We start from the raw sequence: 24,480 nt of genomic DNA on the forward strand, positions 1-24,480 counted from the left end.
AAGGGGACAATTTACTTTGATTTTGCAATGTCTTTTGAAGACGTTACTATAAGTAAACCAGGCACTCTGGAGAGACACCCAGATGAAGAGGGAGAATGCTTTTAGTGAGATAAAGAGACTTTTATAGCGCTAACAGGAACTGGGCTCGGACAGTGCCCGACAGGACGCCCCTGTGCCCGCCAGTTACGGGACACCAGAGTGAGGTCCCAGCCCGCCCTGGCACTGCGGTGAACGTTCTTTGCTTTTTCATAATAAACCATTATGGGCTTATCACACTTTAATCGATTTAACCTCATTTAAGATAAAATTAACATTTTCCCCTTGAAAGAGGAATTGGTAATTTGATCCTAACTTCAGAAGCAAATCCAGAAAATGAATGAGCCTTTCTAAGGCAAGTCGCGTGGTATGTTCTAAAAAAATGAATATAACGTGAATGAGACTCAAAAGCCCCCCACCCCACCCTTGCAGTAGTGGGCTACCCTGACTCATCCTGCCTCCAGGGGCTGAGACAGAAGGAGATTCTGTGGCTCTGCCTGCCACCTGCGGGCTGTCCCCTACCATGTGCTCCTTTAGCTCTGGCATTGGGTGATGCTTCTGTGCAGAGTGGTGCCAGGGAGTGGCAGGGTTGGGTGTATCTCCCCTTTGCACCCTAAATTGTTTACCTGGCATCCACATACATATTCTTACATATAGGGTCACAGAATGTCCTCTGAAATACAGAGACCCTGTGCTGAATGAATGGGGGCACATCTCAGCGCCCACAAGTGGAGGATGCAGAATTGAACACACACGAAAAGAAACCCTTCCTGACAGCAGGGAGGGTGCGTTACCCTGGGATGTCATCCATGGTTGAGTGAACGTCAGTTTACCAGACCATGAATGATCCACCATTGGAATAGGAACGCTCTAGAATGATTGTCGCTTCCCTAGGAGGGAGAACGAAGGTATCACACCTGGCTTACTGGAGACCATACAACAACCTGGGGCTCTGGGCATCCCTGGGGTATGATTTTCTGACCCCAGCCCATGGTATCACTTCTTGAAGTTCATTTCAAGACCATCGCCACGAAGGCGTTATACAAGGAATGACTCGAATCGTTGCTGAAGCATCGGATATTTAGTGGGGGCCTGCCATGTCTTCATAACACAGGGGGAAACATGGTCAAAACTTGGCCTTTCTGGGACACAATTTCCCAACCTGGGGTCCTGGGAACCTGAAACACAGCTCCAGCCACTGTCAGTTTAGTTTTCCTCTTCTCTTTAGCCCCCCAAAGCTTGTCTGAAGAGGGCTGGAGAGATGCTTTTTGATCCTGCCCCTACCAGACTCTGATATTTCTCATCACCATTGTGTCAGGCCGTGGCCACATCAGGGGGACAGGGAAAGCAGGTCCATGAGAAGGCCTCCTGTTGTAGCGGCCCATGCCTTGTCACTGCCGGCCAGGATTCTGGGCACCATTTCCCCCTAGACTGTGTCTATTCTTTGGTGAACCAAACTCAAAACGCATGACTGGAAAAAAAAATCACTCGAAAGCAATAGTGTCAAAGACATGAATATTATGCTTTTTTCTAAGTATTGCTTTTTAATAAGTCACTCTAACGGAATGAGTTTCTAAGTCAGTGTTTAAGCCACGGCCCAGTTCTTTAGTTAGCCTTTCTCTTTACTCCCTAGAACTCAGAGCCAGCTTTTATGATGTGCTGATGGCAACCCAGCACCGAGGAGAGGAGTGTCCATAGGAGACCTGGGGACTTGCTGCAAGGGAGATGGACTCTGTTACCCAGGTGGGTCTGGAGAGGATGATAATTCAGTGGTAGGACAGCAGGCATGAAGGTGTGGATCAAATTGTACCAGCCAAGCTGGCTTTTGATCTTTGGTGAAGAATCTGTCCAATGATGGCTGATGCTGTGGTTCAGTCTGGGCGTGGAGAGGAAGGATGATGCCCCAGAAAGAGACGGGCAGACGCAAGGTGGGGGCTCATGGCCCTAGTCAATGGGTTGGGTTGAGGATGTGCTTCTGGTCCTGGAACAGGAATTCTCAGCAGGGCAAGCAAGTAGAAATAAAGCTTCTTCCTCCTAAGGTCTAAGTGCTTACTCAGATACCCAATCCCAAGACGAAGCCAGCACAGTAGGTAGTTTCACTATAACTTCAGATCTACTCAAGGGCCAGAAACTTGCTCACTAAACTTGCGGCCCAGGTAAGTTTTGACTGAGGAGGAGACTTGGAGATGAGATCAGAGACCAAATATATGGGTCTGGGTCACAGAGGTCAGGGCCTAAGACAGTAAGTAGGTAGGTCAAGGTCAAATCCACCGGACACAGACTATCGCTTCCTGTCATTCAGGAATGCGTAGGCTGCAGCCTGCATCCAGACCCCATTGTGGGATCTAGCTGTGGGATCTGGGCCTTGTATTCATAATAAGACTCAGTTTCGAGCTGTACTTTGTCCACATTTTAGTGCATATCTACTTTATTCCACATATCAAATCAGTTCTTTAATTCCCTTAATTCTCATCACAACCTCAGGAAGATAGCTTATGGTTTCAACCTTAGAGATCAGAATACAGAGAGTATAATAATTTATACAAAATAAATTATTAGATTACTTATCATTGTTGGAGTAATTATTATTATAATACAAACAGAAACCTTTATGTTTCCATAGGAGAAGGTGCATTAGTTTCCTATTGCCACCGTAACAAATGACCACAAACTTGGTGGCTTAAGACAGCATTTATTTTCTTACAGTTCTGGACATCAGAAGTCGAAAATCAAGGTGTTAGCAGGGCTGGTTCCTTCTGGAGACTTCAGGGGAGAATTCATTGCCTGGACTTCTTCCACTTTTCTAGAGGCTTCCTGCATTCCTCAGCTCGTGGTCCTTCTTACACCACTCCAACCTCTTGCTTCTGTCATCATCTCAGTTCCATCTACTGACTGTAACCCTCTGTCTTCCTCTCCTAAGGAGCTTGTGATTAGATCGAGCCTGCCTTGATAATCTCCCCATCTCAAGACCCTTAAGTTAATCATCTCTGCAAAGTCATTCTTGCCATGTAAGGTAACATATGCCTGGGTTCTAGGAATGAGGACACAGGGGGGAATGAAGGGCGGTGCTTTGAGTTTGGGAGGTGAAGGTGGCCAGACAGAATGGAGAATTCTAACTTGTCCTGAGGCTGCTGTGGAGCAGGGACAGGAGTGCCCCGGCATGCAGGGACTTCAGTGGAGGGTGGCTACAGGAGACTGGTCCTCCATGGGGAGGGACCATGAGAAAAGGGATCTCTGTGCTACTCGGAGCAGCAGGGACCAAGACAGATGGCAGGACCCGCTCTCGACAGCAGCATCTTCTAGCTGAAGAAATAGCTGCAAAGGTGATGACCATCCTGCAGACATGCCTGCCCACTCCTGGCTTTCTGGAAACCTCTAAGCCAGGATTCTTGTGCAACCCCATGGAGTAGGGGAAGGGGTCCCTCCAACGACTGATATTGGACATCTGGTTGGGCTGACCAGTGAGGGCTAAGACAAGACTCCATATCATTTCAAGAAGTTTTAAAAGAATGTGACACTGTGCCTTAGTATTGTGGCTTAAAAGTCATGCCTCTTGGAGTGACAAACTTTTTGCTGTGGCCACGGAGGCTGGAAGAGCAGGTAAGGGCAGAGAACAAAGAGTTCCTGACAATATTCTCTAAGCATCTTTATACCAGGATCAGCAAAGAAAAAGCATCTTGCTTCCACAGGCTTTTTACTTGGGTCTAAACCTAAACCAAACAACCTGCTAGTTCATCAGGCTCCTTCGACGGCAGATATTATCTGAATAAAAACAAGCATATTAATAAGTATATCCAGCGGGGAGTATAAAAAGGTGGTAGGGTATTCCCAAGAGGAAAATTAATTTCTTTTTATAATCTGCGGTAGTTTATTTCACATATTCATGACCCGCCCAGTATGTTTTTTCTTTATGATGAGCCATAAAAATGACAAAATACATTAGCCAAGTTCTTCGTTTCTGCTAAAATGACCATATTCAAAAATAATAACAGAGACTTGTATCAGCGATGCAAAAGATGCATGAAGTAATTGGGGCTTAATTTGTACACAAACTGTCAAGGCAGTTTTCCTCACGGCCTGCATCTTCTGAATTCATTAGTCTCTAATTACGGCCAGTGGGGACCAGCAGTTAGAAGGTTAAAGAGGTTCTGACAGGCCTAATCATTGCTCAGGAAGCTGAAAATGTATGCAAAGTCTCGGCAGATGGGGTGAGAGCAGCTTCTGCCAAGTGATAACTGTTATTCCTTTGCACCTCCAAAGCTGTCACCCTAATAGGCACATTTTAAATTTATTAATGCTCTAGTTACAATGCATACACAGTCTCTAATGGTATGTCATTCTGAGTATATAAACTGAGCAATTAACACATATTACCTGGTAATGGTAAAATTATTTGTTGCCTGTTTGACTTTTTTTTGGGGGGGGGAGGGGGTGCGGTAGGGGGTGTCTCCTATTCTGGTAAGAAGTGGTCCCGGGAAAAGCTTGCCTTTGTTAAAATAAAACCAGAGCTACATCGGAGATGGAGTTCTCTCTTTGCTCGGGCAGAACAAACCAATCTGAACGCCTCCATCCATGCTTTACCCAATCACCGGTTTCTGACTGCTCGCAGAAGGATCTGGTGGTTAATCACAGTCAGGGGGACATGCTTGGTTGGACTTTTTGGGAAGAGGCAGAGAACTCCAATCTTTGAAGATGTGACCCTTTAAAGTGAGAAGAAACCCGGGGTTGTATTTTTCATCTGTGACTACACTGACTCATAAAAGCAGAGCTATATATGTATTCTCCAATTTCTGATTCCACAGTCATCAATATCTTACCCTTCTTTGGTGGCCTGCCTGACTCTAACCCTGATTGCTTTAAAGCTATTAATAACTAATCACCAGCAAGAGGTGCTTTTTTTTTTTTTTTAAATAAATGAGGTCTCTTGTCTTTTCCCGTGACTGTAGCCCTGACATGGTGAGGGCCTTTAATTAAATGCAGCACTTATTGCAACAATTGTTTGCATGTAGGAGGCTGCAGAAAGGGAGACAGCTGGAATGGATAGTCCCTAAATTGTAGGCTTCGTCAGGACTACAAGATTCATAAGCGGTCCTAATAGCATGATAAGGTGTTAATCTCAGCAACAGAGCAATTATCTGTCCAGTGAGTGACCGCCACTCTTCGCACCCACCAGCCCGTGGTGCCTAATTGATTTACACTGTATAGAAGTAATATAACAACAACAACGAAAATGTCTCAGGGCCTTTATGGTAATTAAAAACCGTGATTACATTTCCCTACTAGGTGATCTGTTTGAAATTTTTTATACCATATAGGACAGATATCAAACTGTTAGGTAAGAAGTTTTCTTTGCCAGGGACCGAATAACCCATCCATTGTGGTTCCGTCAGTGGCTGGAAGAATAGCTCTGGCTGATTAACCCCGTGAGCTGTGTGACCCCGGGCAAGTGTCCTCATCTCTCTGAGCTTCAGTTTCATTATCCCCGAGACGGGGGAGTGGCCGAGGCAACCTCTGACCTCTCGGATCTCTTTCAGTTCTGAAAGTTCACAATCGTATGAACTAAAATGCTGCGCATCCGGGAGAGGATTATACAATGGAGCCAGCGCCCTGCTAGTTAGAAGCAGGTCAGCTCTTTCATCCTCCACTTCTCATCTTCAACTTGGAAGTTTAATCTGGTTTCTGATCATTCTGTTTATTTATAACTTTTTTTTTTATATATATGTGCACAGCGGACTTTTGCGGCCCCCTGGCTGTATTCTTGCTATATGAGATATCCATTCATTTCCAGGGATTTAAAAAAAATAAAAAATAAAACGAAACTGTTTCTGGCATCATTTTAATGGGAAATCCAGTGAAGAGAGTCTAGACATGCCCTGCGGTGGTGTCAGCTTACTTGGTGTGAGTGGCCACTGCAGGGAGAAGGGACATCCTTTGGGCCCCGTGAACCCTGCGTGTCGGGGTCTGCTCACGTGCACGCCAGTGTGGACCCCACTCGACGTCACTCGAGTCCGCCGTCTGGCCTCCTCGGGCTTTTACTTCCCTGTCTATTGAGTGAACATGCCGGCCGGAATGCTCTCCAAGTCTGTTTCATCCACTGTGTTTGCTGACTCTGATCCATTTTGGAAAAAATGGAAATTCCTCAAAATTAGAGCCTTACAAGCCAACTGGGATTTAGAAGAACCAGCAGGTGGAAAGAGAAAGAGGAGACTTAGAAGCATTTATAAGGACAAACGTTTGCCCAGGGAACGCTCAGCGTTTTGTGGAGGGCAGGTCACGGTGGGGGGACACAGCTTATATTCCAGTATGAGCAAAACTATGGATTAAGATCAATAGCCAAAGTTAAAACATTGACCTTGGGCTCTCCCGTCCACGCGGAAGTCTCGGGCTGCATGTCCTCCTCTAGGTGCACCGTCTGCCTGGCGTCGGCTCTCCTGGCGGGGGTGCTGCGGATGGCTCTGGAGTGGGGGGGGACAGTGGGGAGCAGTCGCCCCCCCTCCCCTGGGAACGTTCTCATTGTGTTAAGGCCATTCAATTCAATGACGATTCTCATTCCCGAGAATGGGCCACCTGCATCAGAAATCCTGGAAGACTTGTTCCAAAGTGAGCTAGGAGCCTGCATTTAAAAAACAAAAACTCAGGTGACCCTTACACCCCGCTGAAGTTGGGGAGGCCCCAGTTCTGTAAAGCAGAGGGCCCGCTGCCTGGCGTTCTTCCCTCCAAGAACACTGCCATTCATTGTCCGCTGTGCGGCTGACTCACAGCCTTCTAGGGGGAAGGCAGTCCCTCTCCCGGGACCTTCCCAGGAGCAAGGTCACAGCCATGAGCTGGAGGTCAACATCATTGCAGGCAAGCCCGGTTCTGCCCAGAGACCTCATCCTTCCAGCATAAAACTGTTTTCCATAATTGGTGCCTGGTGGGCTTTCTTGGTCCAAGCCACTTTCCCCATAGCCGTAGCTGTCAAGCTTCAGCAGGCTTTGACTCTGGGGGTCTGTGACATGCGGGAGGTCTGTGGACAACTGTTCCCAGCTCTCTGTGTTCACACGTATTCTGCTTTGCCCATGTACGTCCAGTAGCACCCATGTAGAAGGCCCCAGTCATTGCAGGTCCCTGGAACTGAGACAACCTCAGAGTTGCTCAAGCCCAGTGTTAATTTTAGAACAGAAGAAAATTAAAAGACTCTGCAGAATGGAAGTCTGTCAGTATAATTTCCAGACTCAGTCTTGGAGAAGATTACTAGGAGCTGTGTAGTGTCGCACTGTGATACGACCTAAACTCAGACTGCCCAGACTCAAATCCTGGCTCTAGCCCATGTCCATGGATCCCTGGGTAAGAGGCTTAAACTCTTCCATGCCTCAGTTTCCTTACTGTAGGTAGGATATAATAGCAACCCTTCCCTCTGAGGGTTGTTCTGAGAATTAAATGAGTTAATACATGTAAAGGTTTGAGAACTGTGTTCAGCAGACAGTAAATGCTCATTAAGTGTCAGCCATGGTTAATTCTAGAACATCCATGAGCAGGCTACATGCGTGTGTGATCCGTACAGTAGCAAAGGCTCCACCACTTAGAAGGGTTCCACACTTGGTTTAATGTTCTGCTTTTGCTGTCTTGAAATTCTTAGTACTTTTTGAACAAGAAACCCCACATTTTCATGTCGCACTGGATCCCATAAATTTTCTAGGCAGCTCTGTCTACAAGATTGTTGTGGCTAAAATCTTAAGTCTATATGCTGTTGAAACTAAAATGACCAACCTTAGCATTATCTTATGGAGAAAGGCCAGACCTTCCCTAAAGAAAATTTGTTTGATAATTGGGTTAAGGTAAATATTCTATGTCCCTTTGCACGGAGCCAGCGATGACTCATCTTCAGTGGTAGAATTTAGTGATAACAATATTGCCCATTTCTGTTTGTACTTCAGAGGTTTAGCATTAGCTGGAGGACTATACTTGGCCAACATTGCAATGGACAGTAGCCAGATCTTCAGCTTTAAAAATTATAGTGTGATTCTAAACTTTTTATATTAGTTTCTAGATTTATTTTTACAGATCTATCTTTTTTTGCTGCTAAGGATGTAGACAATATATTATTATTAGTTTTCTTCAATGTGCCTATCATGGTCCTTGGCAACTAGTTAATTCTTAGTAAATTCTTTTAAAATTGACCAGTCAGATGATCACATGTCAGTCATCTCATGAACCATGGTGAACATATCTGGGTAATGATAAAATTTATATATAATTAGCCCCATCCTGATCACATATTTTTATTATTTTCAGTTCACAGGCTTTGATTAAAATTTAACAGCCAGGTTATATGGGAGACTCCACTGCTTATTTTTGTGGAAATTGCCAGCAACCATTCCACGATGAACAAAGACATTTCTTTTCCTGAATAATATCCCACTATAAGCCCTTATTAAAATCCAGAATATTAGAACTGCGTGGGAAATCATTTTCTCAGTGCCTGATGTTACATATGAGGAGATCAATACGATAGATGTTGTGATTTCTGAAAGTCATTCAGTTCATCAGTTATTAGCACGGGCGGGGGTCACCAATGTCCTAGGTCATTGTACAGGGGATGATCCGTGTGGCGGGGTAGAGCCCAGGGCACAGACGAGTCACTCCAACCTGGGCAACCCATTGATGGTGAGCTGGCTGCCAGTGGCTGGCCCTGGCTACCTTGCAGGACAGTGAAAAGAACATCTCAGTCCCTCCGCAGCTTTCCTCTACTACCGGGTTCTCCCTGGGGCGTAAGGTTGAGATGTCTTAAGCTAATATTTTCCTGCTCCTCGATTTCTCCCTTTTCTTTTTTAGTCCACATTTTCTCTGGAAACCTGCACCACAAGTGTGCCTTTAACTCTATCTGTATCCATGTTTAGACTAGCAGCTTCTGCACACGATATTTGCGTGTCGGCAGTCTTTGTTTTTGGTGCTGCAGAAGGGAGTCCTGTCTAGCTGTGATGAGGGGCCTCTGGGGTGTCCGGGAAGCATTTGGGGAGTCCAGGAAAAAGGCAGGGCAGGTGTGAAGCATATTAATGGATGCTTCCGAGCCTTAGCTCCAACTCCAGAGGCTTGCTTCTTCAGGTGCCCTGTAACTCCTTTTGAAATGGATTCCATTTATCTTTTCAGTTGCTCTCTTACTTAGAGAGACCTCCCTCCCTCTCCCCATTCCTTTCTTTCTGGCTCAGAGCTGCTGGGGACGGGGCAGAGGCCTGCTGGGAGCAATGTTCCCATGCCTTGTCAGTTATTCCTGGAGAGAAGCAGCAACCTCCAGGCAGCCTGTGGGAGCCACTGCCAGGGCCCCAGGAGGTGGCCATCAGCACATGAGCCTGGGTGTTCCTTGTTTCTTGGCAGTGCAGATGCTGTGATTGTTTTCAGAAGGCATTTTTGTTTAGGCACTACCTGTAGGGTGAAGGGGTTGAGAACCAGGGGCCATCAAGACTCCCACTTACCAGATGGAGTGGAGCTCACAAGGGAGGTTGAGTGCCAATGGATTGGTACCTAGATTCCAGTTGTTCAGTTGAAGGTGTGGCAAACACGTGTCTTTCAACTGGGCTGGGGAAGGGCCAGCTCTGAAGGGTGCAGAGGGCCCATAGAGAACAGATGAGGGATAGAGCCCCATTGTGTCACTGACTTGGTTACACTTTTGATGGAATCGCATGGCCTTAGTAGGTACCAGGACCCGGGGTCTTTTTCACTGCAACGTAGGATGCCCTTAATCCTACATTGTCCTTGTCTTCATGGGATTCTTCAGAGCTTTGGGCAATCTGGACAGGAGTGAGGGTGGGACAGTGAGATTTTCTATGCATAGCATCCTTAGAGACCCCATCCCAAACTGAAAACCTCAGAGACATTTGGCCTTTTATCAACTATGTGAATTTTGAAGTGTTACTTAGTCCCTTCTGTGCCTCAGTTTCCTCATTTAAGTGTGGAGATCAAATATGCACCTGCTTTTATAGGATTGTTAAGCCATCTAAATGAGATAATATATGTAAAAAGTTTAGAACAATGCTTGGTTCATCGTAAGATCTTAATGAAAGTTGGTTATTACTTTTATCATTACTGGGGAGGGGGGTTGTGTAGGTATGGCTGCAATGGCCAGCACTAAGGATGTCATGGTCACTGCATGAAGAACAAAGACTTAATATTTTGGATGGACAAAATGGAATGCAAGAAGTGACCTCTTGCTCTGGCATCCTCTGTCCTGATGGGAAGGGAGTTAGGAGTTATCATATTTAAGGAAACCATTCTAAAAACTATGAACTCACTTTCCATTACAATCATAATCCCATATCATTATTAAACTGTTGGCCCAAGGTTCTCAAGCATCAAATGTGTATTGAGCCCTCATAAAGTACAAAGATTGGGGCCTGACACATTCATTCATCACTTTGTTCATTCATTCACTTACCAAATATATTTACTGAGCATCTATTATGTGCCAGGCACTAGGAGAGAGCATTGGCCAAGCCAACAAAAATCTTTGCCTTTGGAGAACTTAGATTCTAGTTGGTAGAAAGACAATAAACACATAAACAAATTATTATACAATATACTATCATGTGGTCAGTATGTAAAATGAAGCAAGATGAAGGGATAAGCATTACTGAGAAAGCCTTTCCAGAGGAGGTGATATCTAAACAGAGATGTGAATGAGTGGAGTGGGAGTGTTCAAGGCAGAGGGAGCAGGAAGCACAAAGGCTTTGGTTTATAGCTGAGTGAAGAAGGCTAAGGAGATGAGGATGAGAGAGGCAGGGAGGGGCTGGGAAATCAGCAGGGTAAGACCTTTTACAATTTATTCTGATCATGATGGGAAGACATTGGAGGATTTGGGGTAGAGAGAAGGGCATGATGTGATTTTTGCTTTGGAGTGACTACCTGGACTGCCGTACAGGTAGCAGATTATAGGGGCCCAGGCACAGAAGCAGAAACCTGTTAGGATGCCATTATACCAATCTAGGAAACAACTCTAGGAAGTTTGGCCTAGGATGGTAGGAGTGGAGATGTGAGAAGTGATGTTAGAGCTAACAAGACTTACATCTGTAGCATGTGAGAGAAAGAGGGAGCAAGGGTGACTGCTAGGGTTTTTGATCAGAGCCACCCAAAGAGTAGGGTTGTCCTTAGCTGAGATGGGGAAGATGGTGAGAGGAGCCAACGTGACAGTGAAGTCTAGGGTCCTGCTCTCAACTTCTTTAGTTCATCTGGAGGTGCATATTAGACATCCAAGTGGAGGTGTCACGTAGGCAGTTGAGTAAATGAGTCTGAAGTTCAAGGAGAGGTCAGGGGATGGAGACACAGATGTGAGATTGGGGGTCCACATTGCATTAGGTGAGACCATTGAAATCATTGTTGTAGGTGAAAAAGAGTGATCATTAGATGTTTTTGTGATTCAACCTGACATTTAAATCCATGAGGGAGAGAGAGGACAATGGCAGGTAGTGTAGATAGAAAAGAGGTCCAGGGACTGAGCCCTGAGTTATTCACATTGTTAGCGATTAGCCAGAGGAGGAGTGCGCTGGGCCATAGGAAGGTGACCAGGAGCTTGTGGTTTCTGGAAACCAAATGAAGAAAAGGCTTCTAAAAGGACAGATGAAATGTACATTGTGTCAAATGCTCCTGAGCAATCAGGGGAGGGGATCGCAGGACATTGGTCCCTGGGTCACCCAGTGCAACTTCCTGACCGTGAGAAATTGTCACACCAACAGGGACACTTTGTGCAGCCAGCAGTTCTTTAGTGCCCAAACGCAACCTTGAAGCTTTAATTTGGAAGGATGGCAACTCATTAACAGCGCTCCCCAAATGATAATATGCAAACCAATAAAATTCCCCATCAAGGACAACTTCTCCCAGCTCCTTGCGTGGAGGGAGGTGAGTAACCTCCATTCCTGCCCACTCCTGCCCCGTGTGAAGCCACAGTCCCCCAGCGGTACGGCGCATGCGTCCCCTGGTCTCCTGTTCCTGGTCATTTCTCCTCCTGAGACACGTGTGTGGCCTCGGTGGCTGTGGAGGCCCGAGCCTCCTGTCCCGGAGGGAACAGCTGGGGAAGGAGTAGGCGGGGATGGCGGGAAGGGGGAGAAAGACGTCTTTGTAGGGCATCCCGGCGACAGAGGGGTTGGCTAAGCTGTTGGGCCACGTGAGAGAAGGGATTATAGAAATGGATACAGGGAGAGGGAGAGAAAGTAAGGCACTAAAACATGAAGACAGTTTTGAATGTTTCTACATAAAAGGCAGACGATTTCCAGGCAAATGTGTGATTTTTTGCCCATATTTTCTGCCACCCGGTCGCCGTGGCAATACAAAGAGGGTTACCGTGGAGCTGGACGTTGGGTAGAAGATTAACAGTCAGTCTTTTCTTTCCCACGTCTGTTTCCTTCTGGAAAAGGAGGGCCGGACAATGTGCCCGGGGACATTCTTCCTCGCCTCCCTGGCTCATTTCTTCATGGCATGGACGCAGCCCCCTGAGCGCCCAGACATGACCTGGCACCGTATGGGACCCCGAGATGGAAGAAGGCACAGGGAGCAGGTGACAGAGACAGACGAAGGTCATGGAGAACAGCAGACTGGGAAGAGAAGATAAAGGTGGGGAGTGGCATTCCAGAGGAAAAGTCAGAGCAGGACTGACCCATGTATCTGTCACCTGTTGTTTCCATAGCCTTTCTCTGTGGAGCAGATGTGGGTCATCTCAGGGGCTTAGATCAGAGAAGTTTAGGGCCTGCAGATGTTGTAGCAGAGCAGGGCCATTTGGAGATAGAAATGCTTGAGGAAAGGGTGTTCTTCGGAGGAGTAGGACTTTCCTGGTCTCCAAATTCACACTATGGAGGTGGCTCACTCATTGCACAGCTCAAATAAAAGACGACTCTCACCCAGATATGGCTTGTGGGCTTCAGATTTCCAAAGGAAGTGCTGAAACACGACTCACCCCACCTCAAACGCTGGAGTGCACGCACCTGCCCCCATCCTATGGGGCTATGGGCATCGTGAGGCTCCTTTCTCAGAACACGTTCACCAAGATGTCAGAATGCACCCAAGAGTATTTCTGGGCCTTCTCCAATCAGACATTTTGTTTCTGGTGTCTAGTTGGCCTCACTAAAAGAGGAAGGTGGCCTGGGTGAAATGATAGATTTCCGGGTGGCTCCCTGACAAAGTTCAGGCCACCAGCCCCAGGCCAGCCTTGGGTAGTCCTTGCTGACACGGTCACTTTGCACTTCACTAGAAATTTCTGCCAAATTCTAAGTGGTGGGGGCGGGGAGGTGCCATCACTGACAGTCTGTAGGTCATCCGCTTAGCTCAATCTGTGTTACTTGCCTCTGAAGTTTCTTTCTCCTTTTCCCCAGGGGAGACCTGGAGAAGCAGTCCTGGGGCAAGCTCTGGGCAAGCTTTCTCCAAGAAGAGGGCAGCGTTCCCTTCCACCCAGACGTCAGACCTGTGGAAGGGGCCTGGGCTTCCGGGATTCACCTGCACCCAGAGATGCCATCAAGGTGCCAGGAAAAATGGAGGATGACCAGGAGGAGGCTGGGCATGTGTGGGGCTGGGTGCTGTACGTCCTTGTCCACCGCTTTGCTGTCTGCTGTTGATTTTTGGGGCAGATCACATAGATTTACAGCCAGCTCTCAAGAAGCCCCTGTTGGCTTATTCATCAATTGCCCCTCCCCCTTTCCTGCCATTAATCAGTGTCTGCTAATTACGGAACAAACTCCTATTTGTCCAAGCAGTTGCCAACACCACCACCCCAAGGCAGTTAAATGAGGATAAATGAGTCAGTCTTATTAAAAAATGATTTAAATTTATCAAATCCTATTTATGTTGCTTTTATATCCCAATTTTCTATAGATTTAATGACTTCAAATGATAAGGTTTCAAGCTATAGTCATTTATCCCTTGAGTAACACACGGTTTGGCTGTGTTTCAATAATATCCCTGACAGGAGCAGCGGTGATGGTGACAATTATGACAGGAACAGCACTGAGCACTCGGTATGTGCCAGGCATCGAGCTCCACACTTTACACGCATTATCTCATTTAACTCCCACAAAACCCCTTGCAGGCGAATACTATTGTCTTCATTTGCATATAAGGAAAGTAATACTCAGAAAGGTCAAGTCAACTCACTGGGGTCACACAGGTGGCATTTCACAGGCCTCTGTGGTCCCCGTCCTAGGTGCTCTGAGTCCACTGATTCTCAAGAATGTGGTCTTTGAACCACTGACATCAGAAAAACCTAAGAGACCTTGTTAAACTTCAGATTCCTGGCCCCTCCCCTCTCAGATGCAGGGAATCGGAATTCCTGGGAGCGTGGGCCCGGGAATTTGCATTTTGAAACACGTTCCCCAAGATACTTGTACGCACACTAATGCTTGAGAATCGCTGTGACCTCCTTCCTGCCAAGCACTGGGAAAAACTGGAGACAGAGACCTGTGTCTGAGTCCTTGATTGAGCTGACGTGATTTATTCATTCTCTCTCGGCCTCCACTTCTTCATCTGTAAATCAGGAGGGATATTTTTCTTTTCTAGGTGGTTGCGATGATCGAAGGAGATGAGAGTAGAATACAATTTAAAAATTCGAAAGCAGTCTCCAAATGTGTGTGATGTCAATCACGGGCTCGCCATGGGACTCCAGGAGCCCTTATAGTACTGTGCATAATGTCAGGCATTTTGTAGGGACACAGAGGAGGGGGACAGAGTGACACCCCCACCCAGGACTGGATGTCTTGGGGGTCTGTCCAACCTTCTTGGGAGGGGCCATTCCTCTGCAACTCAAAGGAATTCATTGCTGTTAAGCCAAGGAGGTGTGCTCTCTATCTGCTGCTGGTCTCACAAGGGACAGGGATGTACTTTCTGCCTCAGTGTCCCCCATCTGTGCAGGGAAGAGAACAGCACCTGCCCCTCCCTGCTCACGCCCTCTGTTGGAACCACATCCGTAAGCCAGAATTATTATTGAATGTTCTCCCCATGCCAGGACCATCATTATTTCACTTGATCCTCACAACAGTGCCCCCGAAATCCACACAAGCTTACCTCGGAGATATTTCGGGTTCGGTTCCAGACCACCGCAATAAAGCAAAAATCACAGTAAAGAGAGTCACACAAGATATTTTTTGGCTTAGGCTTTGGCTTTAGGGAACACTGTGGCTGGTTTGATCTTCTGTCCAGACCACTCAAACTTTCTGCCTATCAGCAATAAGGCTGCTTTGCTTTCTTATCGTTCGTGTGTTCACTGAAGTAGCACTTTTCATTTCCTTCAAGAACTTTTCTTCTGCATTCATAAGCTGGCTAACTGTTCAGCGCGAGAGGCCCAGCGTCCAGCCTTCCTCAGCTTTCCACATGCCTTCCTCACTGAGCTTAATCATTTCTAGCTTTTGATTTGAAGGGAGCGATGTGCGATTCTTCCTTTCACTTGAACACTTACGGGCCATTGTAGGGTGAGTAATTGGCCTGATTTCAATATTGTCGTGTCTCAGGGACTAAAGAGGCCTAAAGAAAGGGAGAGAGACGGGAGAACGGCTGGTCAGTGGAGCGGTCAGAACATGCATGACCTTTATCGATTCAGTTTTCCGTCTTATGTGGGCGCAGTGCATGGCTCCCCAATACAATGACAATAGTAACATCAAAGATCCCCGATCCCAGATCACCATCGCAGACGTCATAATGAAAAAGTTTGAAGCTATTATGAGAATTACCAAAACCTGACACAGAGACAGGAAATGACCACCTGTCATTTCCGGTTGGAAAAATGGCGCCGATAGACTTGTTGATTACTGGGTTGCCACAAATCTTCAATGTATAAAAAAATGAAACGTCTATGCAGCCCTATAAAGCCAGTTGCCATAACGAGATGTGCATGTACTTCTTTAGTCTCATTTTATAGGATAAATGCAGAGGGTTTAATCTGCCCAAGCTAGTAGGTGGTGGAACCCAGGGCTAAGACTGATGTTCTTAACCTCCACACGACACTCTTAGGAAAGGATGTTCGGAAAGGATTGGGACTGAGAGTGTTAAGCTTTGCGCCTTTCGGAGGCCTCTGAAGGAACGTCCACATGTGAAAGCAACTCCTTTTCCCTGGCCCTGTACAATGTGGCCTAAGTTATTCAATTAGGAAGGGAAATAATTGGCAGTGGAGAATGCCTCTAGCAGTGGTAATTACCTCCAGTGCCTTGTTGGAATAGTCAAGCTACATTTCAGTTTATGCTGTAAAACCTTAATTATAATATAAACAGCTGCCCTTCGGTCCTGCGGGGCAGCCTTCCCCCGCCTTCCTTCTCTGGCCTGGCCTGGCCTGTCCCCATGCGTGGTCAGGGAGGTCCAGACATGGAAGGGGCTTCGGGGAGGAGGGGAGCGGATGCCCATGTGTGCAGTGGGGTTTGGGACACTAAGCTAGAGGGAGTCACTGTCACGGCCCCGTCTTCAAATGACGAAGCCAAAGGCAGCATGCCCATCTCGGTACCCCTCACACCAAGTCTCTTGTAGGTAGAAGCCTCTGGAAGTTAGCGGTGCTCAGCTAGGATAGGGTTTAGCAGGATATGGTGTCATTTCAGGTTAATGTTTCTTTTTATTTACTCCCCTGTAAGGGAGAACAGAGTCTGTCCTTCTAGATTCAGACTCCCCGGCCACGCATGGGCCCTGCAGAGCGCCCGGCCCAGGCTAGGTAGCATGCGAGGTGTGATCGCAAACGGCCCCCCATTTAGACCTCACTGCGCTTGCGCACACAGGGAATTAACATCCCCATTTGGATGTTGAGGAAAACGAGCCTTTGGAAGTTTAAATGGAGGTAAGTCTCAAAATGCAATCAACCCAGTGAGAGACTTAAGTTCAAGTAGGTTGATGGATGTTAGATACTTGTGTGCAGAGCATGGGGAGACAGAGGAAGGGGCCAGTCACCACTGGTCAGCTGAAAGGGCCCAGGAGCAGGGTGCTGATGAGGGGTGGGGAGCAAGATGGGCTCAAATCGCTGAGTTCACAAATCTGCCTGTGACCGACCCTGGTGCCCCCCAAGGGACCCTCTGTGCTGTCTGATGGCTGGGTTAGAACCCCAGCTGGAAGGATCAGAAGTCAGTGTGGTGAGGTGGAGGCCCTCAGACCTTCTCTTCGATCACATGGGCAAAACGGAAAAATGTGAGCTTTTTGGGGGTCTTCCAAGTAGAGCAACAAGATAAGCCCCTGAAGAGCAGGAATAAGTTACAGGCACACCTCCGTCTGTTGCACTTCACTTTATTGCACTTTGTGGATACTACAGTTTTTACAATGTAAAGATTTGTGCAACTTTGCATCAAGTTCAGTCTATCGGTGCTATGTTTTCCAACAACCTGTGCTCACTTTGTGTCTCTGTGTCACAGTTTAGTGATTCTTACAATATTACAATCTTTTTCATCATTGTATCTGTGATGGTGATCTGTGCTCAGAGACCTTTGATGTTACTTTTGTAAATGTTTTGGGGTGCCATGAACTGCACCCATATAAGATAGAGAACTTAAATCGATAAATGCCATGTGTGTTCTGACTGCTCCACCAGCCAGCCATTCCCCCCTCTCTCTCCCTGTCCTCAGGCCTCCCTATTTCTTGAGACACAACAGTATTGAAATTAGACCAATTACTAGCCCTGCAATGGCCCTCTAAGTGTTCAAGTGAAAGGAAGAGTCACAAGTCTCTCACTTTAAATCAAAAGCTGGAAATGATTAAGCTCAGTGAGGAAGGCATGCCTGAAGCCAAGGCAGGCCAAAAGGGGGCCAAACAGTTAGCCAAGTTGTGAATGCAAAGGAAAAGTTCTTGAAGGAAATTAAAAGTGCTACTCCAGTGAACACGGGAATGATAAGAAAGCGAAGCAGCCTTATGGCTGATAGGGAGAAAGCTTGAGTGTTCTGGACAGAAGATCAAACCAGCCACAACACTGCCTTAAGCCAAAGCCTAATCCAAAAAATTTGTGTGACTCGCTTTGTTACAGTATTCTTTTTATTGTCGTGTTGTGGAACAGAACTCGCAATATCTCCAAGGTATGTTAGTATTTGAACTCCTGTTCTTTAAAATTATTTTCTGTTATTTCTAAATTAATTTCCTGTTTCTGCATCTTTCATAGTGGTCATGTGTACAATAGAATATTTATCTAGTCCATATACAAATAAATATATGTACACATACATATTCCATGCTCAAGAATGTTTTATAACTAACCCAAGTGTGTTTTATAACAACCCAGTATGTTCATAAAGTTTGGAGTCCACAGGTCTAAAAGCTAACATGATGACATGGATTTCTAGCTTTTTTGAGAAAACCATGTTCAAGGGGTAGGGGCTCATTTTAATAACTCAGTGGAATGATGTTAATTATTACTCATGGAGTGCCTGTGAGTTGGCGATCTCATGCAATCTTGCAGAAGCAAGGTGAAGGGGTGTCCACAGCGTCTGGACGCCAGAGCCGGACTCCCTGAATCCAAATCCCTGCTCTGTCATCTGCTAGCTGTGTGACTTGGGGAACGTTACTCAGCCCTTCTGTGCCTTGGTGTCTCCATATGTAGAATGAAGCTCACAGATCCTAGTCTACATCGTAAGGCAGATATGCGGATTACATGAGTTAATCCACGTAAAGCACTTACAATACTGTTCGGCACCAAGTGACTATTCAGTAATATTAGCAAGGTGGGATTTTAATAATAAGGAAATGGAGCTTCAGAGAGGTGAGTGGAGGAGGTGGCATTCTGGTTCATTCCAAGGCCTATGTATGAGGATCCACTATGGAAACTATCCAGAGCCCTTACCAACATCCAGATGGGTCTGAGAAGGTATACATGCTCATAATCATCTGTGGTTCTAAATCTCCTAGCTACACCCGCCATATCCATTTCCCCAGTCAGGACAGAGCAAAAGACATGAACCCACCTCTCGTTCAGCTGGGGATGCCCAGCAACTGGCCCTGGCTGCCCTCATCCCAACAGGTGAACTGCCCCATCTCTCTGTGGTCCTCCAGAATTCTCCAACCCCTCAAGCTATCCTTGCTCCAAGGAGGGATTCTAGAGCCTTCTGGATCTGTAGCTAGGACAGACAGGAGTATTACAGAATGGCAGGTGCTGCAAAAGAAGGACTCTGGTAGCCAGGGGTGCACTTCTGCTGGGCTCCCCGAAGAAGCTGTCCGGCTGGAAGGCACGGAGCTGGAACTCGTACCACGGCCACTGCTCTCTGGTTTTCCTTGGACAGTTTTTGAGTAAACACCCAAGTGTTCTAATTCTGTATAAAATCCAGAAGCAAGATACCTTTGCTAGAAAAACCTTGAACCCTCCTGTGTGGTTACAGCAATCGAATAGGCATCTCAGGTCACTCTAACCCTTGCTCCTGTTCTTACAGCAGCTGCTGGGTGAGGTTTAGGCTCATCCAATCTCTAAAGAGCTTCAGATTCAGGGACTTGGAGGTGGGAAGAAGTGGTGATCACCAGGAGGAGAGTAGACAACCGCAGCGATTTGGGCATCCTCTGCTATAGACTGTCAGAAACAAGCCCCCAGGAGGCAGACACACTGCCCGTCTCCTAGGGCCTGGCATTAATGCTCTCCTGCTTCCAGAGCCATCTCTTGCTCCATTTCCCGTGAACACCACAGACCAAAATCTCTAACCCCGCTTCTCTGAAAAACACAGCCTATGGGAGTTTTCTAAGGGTTTTTAGTGTTAGTAGCAGTCAGAAACTAACAATAAATGAAATTTCAAAAAAAAAATAAATAAAAGGGAAAATGTGCAGTGTTTCAAGACATTTAAAGCGATGCACTTGAGGTGAGAGCCTTGCATTAGGATTGAAATTAAAGTCCTTGAATGGCTTTTTACATTTTTTATTGCATGTTAACCTGACTACAACTTTCTCATCTCCATTCGCTTCCTAGAAGTTCTTTAATGAAGAGCTAAAGGATGGAGTCCACGCTTGCTCAATGAAGACGGGTTGGGCCGGCTCTAGCTTGCCAGCCATCCCTCAGCGGTCGACCAGACAAGAGAACCCTCCCTCGAAACACAATTAAGATGGCACTTTCAGACATTTTAGCCAATGAAAAGTTGCTTACAGAATTATAAAGCCTCTCTCCGAGTGAGTTTTCTTAACCTCCTAAACTCAATTGTCCCATTATGGGTTTACAAGCCCTTGGGGACTGCTGTATTAAGTAAATTCAGAGAAACAGTCACATTCAGTGGGAAGTAAAATACCCAAGGCTGGTAGTAGGAAAAGGAGCTACCTATTAGGACTTTCATAAAAACCAGCCCCTAACGTAGAAAGAACAGTTCCCCCGAGACTCGCCCTGTGGATTGCCTTTTATGGGTTGGTTCATATTTATAAGCCAATTTGTCCAGGAATAAATCTCTTTAACACACTCAGCTAACTTCTAGAGGTGTGTCCCGTGGGAAGCAATCTTTCTAAATGAACTGTCTTAAGAAGGGCTTTAACAACAGCGTTGCCGATCCTGCAATCCCCACCTTCAGAGAAAAAGGCTTCTATCATCCATAGATTGCTTGGGCACGTAGAACACATGGAATTTAAGAAACTGTCAAATTGAATCCAGACACCTAAAAAAAAATCTTCATACACCTAAAGAGATGACTATGGAAAGAAAGTGATTTTTGTTATATACCTAAAGAGATGACTATGGAAAGAAAGTGATTTTTGTTATACAACTCCGAAGTTCAGCAATAGTCCACTTGACCCAAGATTAACTCAGACAGTAGTTGGCTTTGCATCTGCCATAATTTCTTCCCATACAGCTGGAAAAGAGGGCATGTGATCTTGAAAATATTAAGCCTCATTCCTTCTCTCCTTCCCTCCCTCCCCTTTTCTCCTTCCTTCCTTCCTTCCTTCCTTCCTTCCTTCCTTCCTTCCTTCCTTCCTTCCTTCCTTCCTTCCTTCCTTCCTTCCTTCCTTCCTTCCTTTTTGTCTTTTAATTTCTTGAGGGTAAAGAAGGGCATCCCACAAATGTTAAAGCAAAGTTTTAGAAGACTTTTTTGTTTTGGGTTGTTTTCTTTTCAAGGGACCTTGTATTGCCTCATCTCATCAATAGAGATCAGTGTTTTTATTACTTACCTTTATTGAGATGCAATTAACACACAATAAAACTATCTAATTTACAAAGTTGTTTGGAGTCATAAATTCAATAAGATTAAATTTAAAAAACACGTTTGAAAGTGCCTCTCACACAATGCCCGGCCATGGTTGGATTTCAATCTGACAGAACTGCTGATACCAGTTCTGTGTTTAAAACACTCAATGGCATCTTGTTTCCTCCAGAATAGTCTAAAATCCTAAGCTCAAAAATTTAAGGCTCTTAACAATTCAGCCCCAACTACCTTTCTAGTCTCGTGTGCTGATACACGTCTCACTTGGCAGAGACAAGTGGATGACAGGGACCTTTCCTGGCTCCAAAATTTCCTTGTGTGGCCCCATCTCTGCCCATCATGGCCCTGCCTTTCCCCAAGGTCAGAGCCAACTCCTCCTGAAGAATCACTCCTGATTGCTGCAGCTGGTTACCAATTTCCTTTTCCTATGGCCTAGCTCATTATACTGTTTTACTTCTAGGGTACTCGCTGCATTGTTTTATACAACTTATCATGAATAGTTCTCTTCTTCTATGTAATTTTGATAAACATTCATTGAGCATCTATAAGATGGGGGCAATGAGCCAGGCATGGGGAGGGGCCGGACAGAGGTGCAGAGATCAATGACATACTATTTTCTCTGGAAAAGCTCATGGCCCAGTGGGGAGCCCTGAGGTTCCAAGCCATCCCCCCCACCTTGTTCAATCCTGCATTTCCAACAGTGGCTAGAACGTCCCATGCACAGCAGATACAGATGTCGAATAAAATCAGAATGTTAAAGGTAAAAATATATATATATCAGAATGTTAAATGCAGTTGCTTCATTCTAGCAAAAGAGGAAATTAAGGCTTAGGCAGGTTAAACGGCACATCCAAGATTACCAGTGACTCCAGAGGAATAAGTACAGTGCTCTAAAAAAAAAACCACAAACCAAGCTGGGCAGAGGGCAGCTGGGAAGATCAAACACAGTGACTACTTTGTTTTGTTTTGTTTTTCCTAAACTCCAGAGTTGACCTTCCTCACAAGAAGCCTATTTTTCTCCATGGACGTAAACACCATTTCCTAGGAAGTGCCACTCTTTGGCCTCAGTGGAACCTAGATTTGAATTCTAGACTGGCCACTGACCAGCTACATACCCTGGGATGAGAGACTCAATATCTCTGAGCTTCAATTTTCTTGTCTGTAAAACGAGAATGGTAATATTTATATCATAGGACCATTATGAGGATTACATTAATAATGAATTAAATTAATACATGGAAACAAAATGAGCCCAGGCCCTGACTCCTGGTAAATGTTGGTAGCAGTGGTGGTAATGGTGTTGGTGGTAGGAGTAGGTGTTATAATCAAACATACCTGCAAGTTAGAATTAACTTTCTGCTGGTGATGTTTGTGTCCTGAAGCACTTATTGGTGAGCTCAGTTCTCTGGTGATTTTGGAAATACCTGCGTCTTTAGCTGCCAGGGTTCCCACTTCCATATTTATCAACCAACCCCTTGTAGCATTTGATATGTAAGAAAGAAATTCATTTCATCATGGTTTCCTGAATCTTCTTATTCAGCTGAACTCTGTATCTTCACCTAGGTGATCCATTGCAGGGCCAAGTATGCAAAAACAAGTAAGAGTGATGCTCTTATAATAGTAATCACTTTAACACTCCTCTCTACTTCTTGCCTAATATGTTTTTCTACCTTTTCCTTGCGTCCCCAGAAACTAGTCCTCTTCCCTGGATTATTGATGACATCTTCCCACTGACTCCTTGAGTCAACTGCCAATGTTGCTTTGCTGGGAAGATCAAACACAGGGACTGTTTTGTTTTGTTTTGTTTTGTCTCTCTCCTCCTTCTCTGGCACGCTTCATAGTCACTCCATGCATCAGTTTGGGAAGACACTTGCCTGATTCCAAGTTATCGCTATTTCTCAGCAGCCAGGCCACCCAAAAGTTTCTCCACTCCAACAATAAGATATCAAACAGTGAGGATGAGGATAGAAGCATTGGTGCTCATGGCAGAGAGGAGAGAGGCTGGCTGTGGTGTATTTATACCTCTCTCGTACCACGATCCATAGCACAACAATATTTCAGACAGTGTAGCAGTGAAAACTTCAACACTACTCTCAACTGTACTTTTACTAAAGGCAATAGAAAGGGCAAGGGAATGTTCCGGTAATCAGAATTGGTTAAGAAAAATGATTTCTAGAAAAAGCGTTAGGGGGGCAGCAGATCTAGATCCCTCTTGTTTATCCTATGTACAGCCTTGCTGCCTCATGATCTCTGATGTACAGATCACTGCCTTCTCATTGAAATATCCCCCAGGTGCTTTCTGAATCATCAACAAACAAACACACAAAAAAGGTTATATTGCAGCGAGTATACTTTTGATATTGAAAATATCATATGTATATATAGTTCCCTGAAAACCAGTTCTTTGTGGAGGAACATACTGTAAACTTTGGCCAGCTACAACACAGGCATACCTCCTTTTATTGTGCTTTGCTTTACTGCACATTGCAGATATTGCATTTTTTTTTTTTTTTACACATTGAAGGGTTGTGGCAGCCCTGCAACGAGCAAGTCTATTGGCGCCATTTTTCCAACAGCATGTGCTCACTTTGGGTCTCCGTGTCATATTTTGGTGATTCTCCCCATATTTCACACTTTCTCGTTGTTATTGTATCTGTTATGGCGATCTGTGATCGCTGACCTCTGCTGTTGCTATTGTGATTATTGTGGGCACCATGAACTGTGCCCACAAAAGACGCAACCTTAATCGATCAATGTCGTTTGTGTTCTGACTGCTCCGCTGACCGGCCGTTTCCCTGCCTCTCTTCCTCTCCACGGGTCACCTTATCCCATGAGACATTTTGTATCGAAACTATGGCAATTAACAACCCTACCATGCCCTCTAAGCGTTCACGCGGAATGCAGAGTTGCATGTCTCTCACTTACCCGAAGCTAGAAATGATTAAGCTTAGAGAGGAAGGCGTGTGGAAAGCTGAGATAGGGCCAAAGCTAGGCTTCTTGTGTCAAACTGGTAGCCAAGTTACGCACGTGAAAGAAAATTTCTTGAGGGAAATTAAAAGTGCTACTTCAGTGAACACAGGAATGATAAGAAAGCGAAATGCCCGTGCTGCTGATATGTGCAAAGTTTAAGTGGTCGGGATAGAAGATCAAACCAGCCACGACATTCCCTTAAACCAAATCCAGAGCTAACTGTCTTCAATTCTATGAAGGCTGAGAGAGTTGAGGAAGTTGCAAAAGAAAAGTTGAAAGCTGGCGAATGTGGGTTCATGAGGTTTAAGGAAAGAAGCCGTCTCCATAAGATAAAAGTGCAAGGTGAAGCAGCAAGGGCTGATGGAGAAGCTGCAGCAACTTATCCAGGACCTAGCTAAGGTCATTGATG

General features: G+C 45.7%; 1 long non-coding RNA gene across 1 annotated transcript in view; it reads left to right on the top strand.

Moving 5' to 3' along the window:
- The window catches only part of LOC105880522 (uncharacterized), a 161,631-nt gene extending 147,832 nt beyond the window's left edge, over window positions 1-13,799 (top strand). Inside the window, exon 3 of the long non-coding RNA XR_012914549.1 lies at window positions 13,371-13,799. This is a non-coding gene — a long non-coding RNA (uncharacterized LOC105880522). The remainder of the gene's footprint in view (window positions 1-13,370) is intronic.
- The last annotated feature ends 10,681 nt before the right edge of the window (window positions 13,800-24,480 follow it).

The sequence above is a fragment of the Microcebus murinus genome, chromosome 23, assembly GCF_040939455.1.
Source record: "Microcebus murinus isolate Inina chromosome 23, M.murinus_Inina_mat1.0, whole genome shotgun sequence".
Taxonomy (NCBI): Eukaryota; Metazoa; Chordata; class Mammalia; order Primates; family Cheirogaleidae; genus Microcebus; species Microcebus murinus.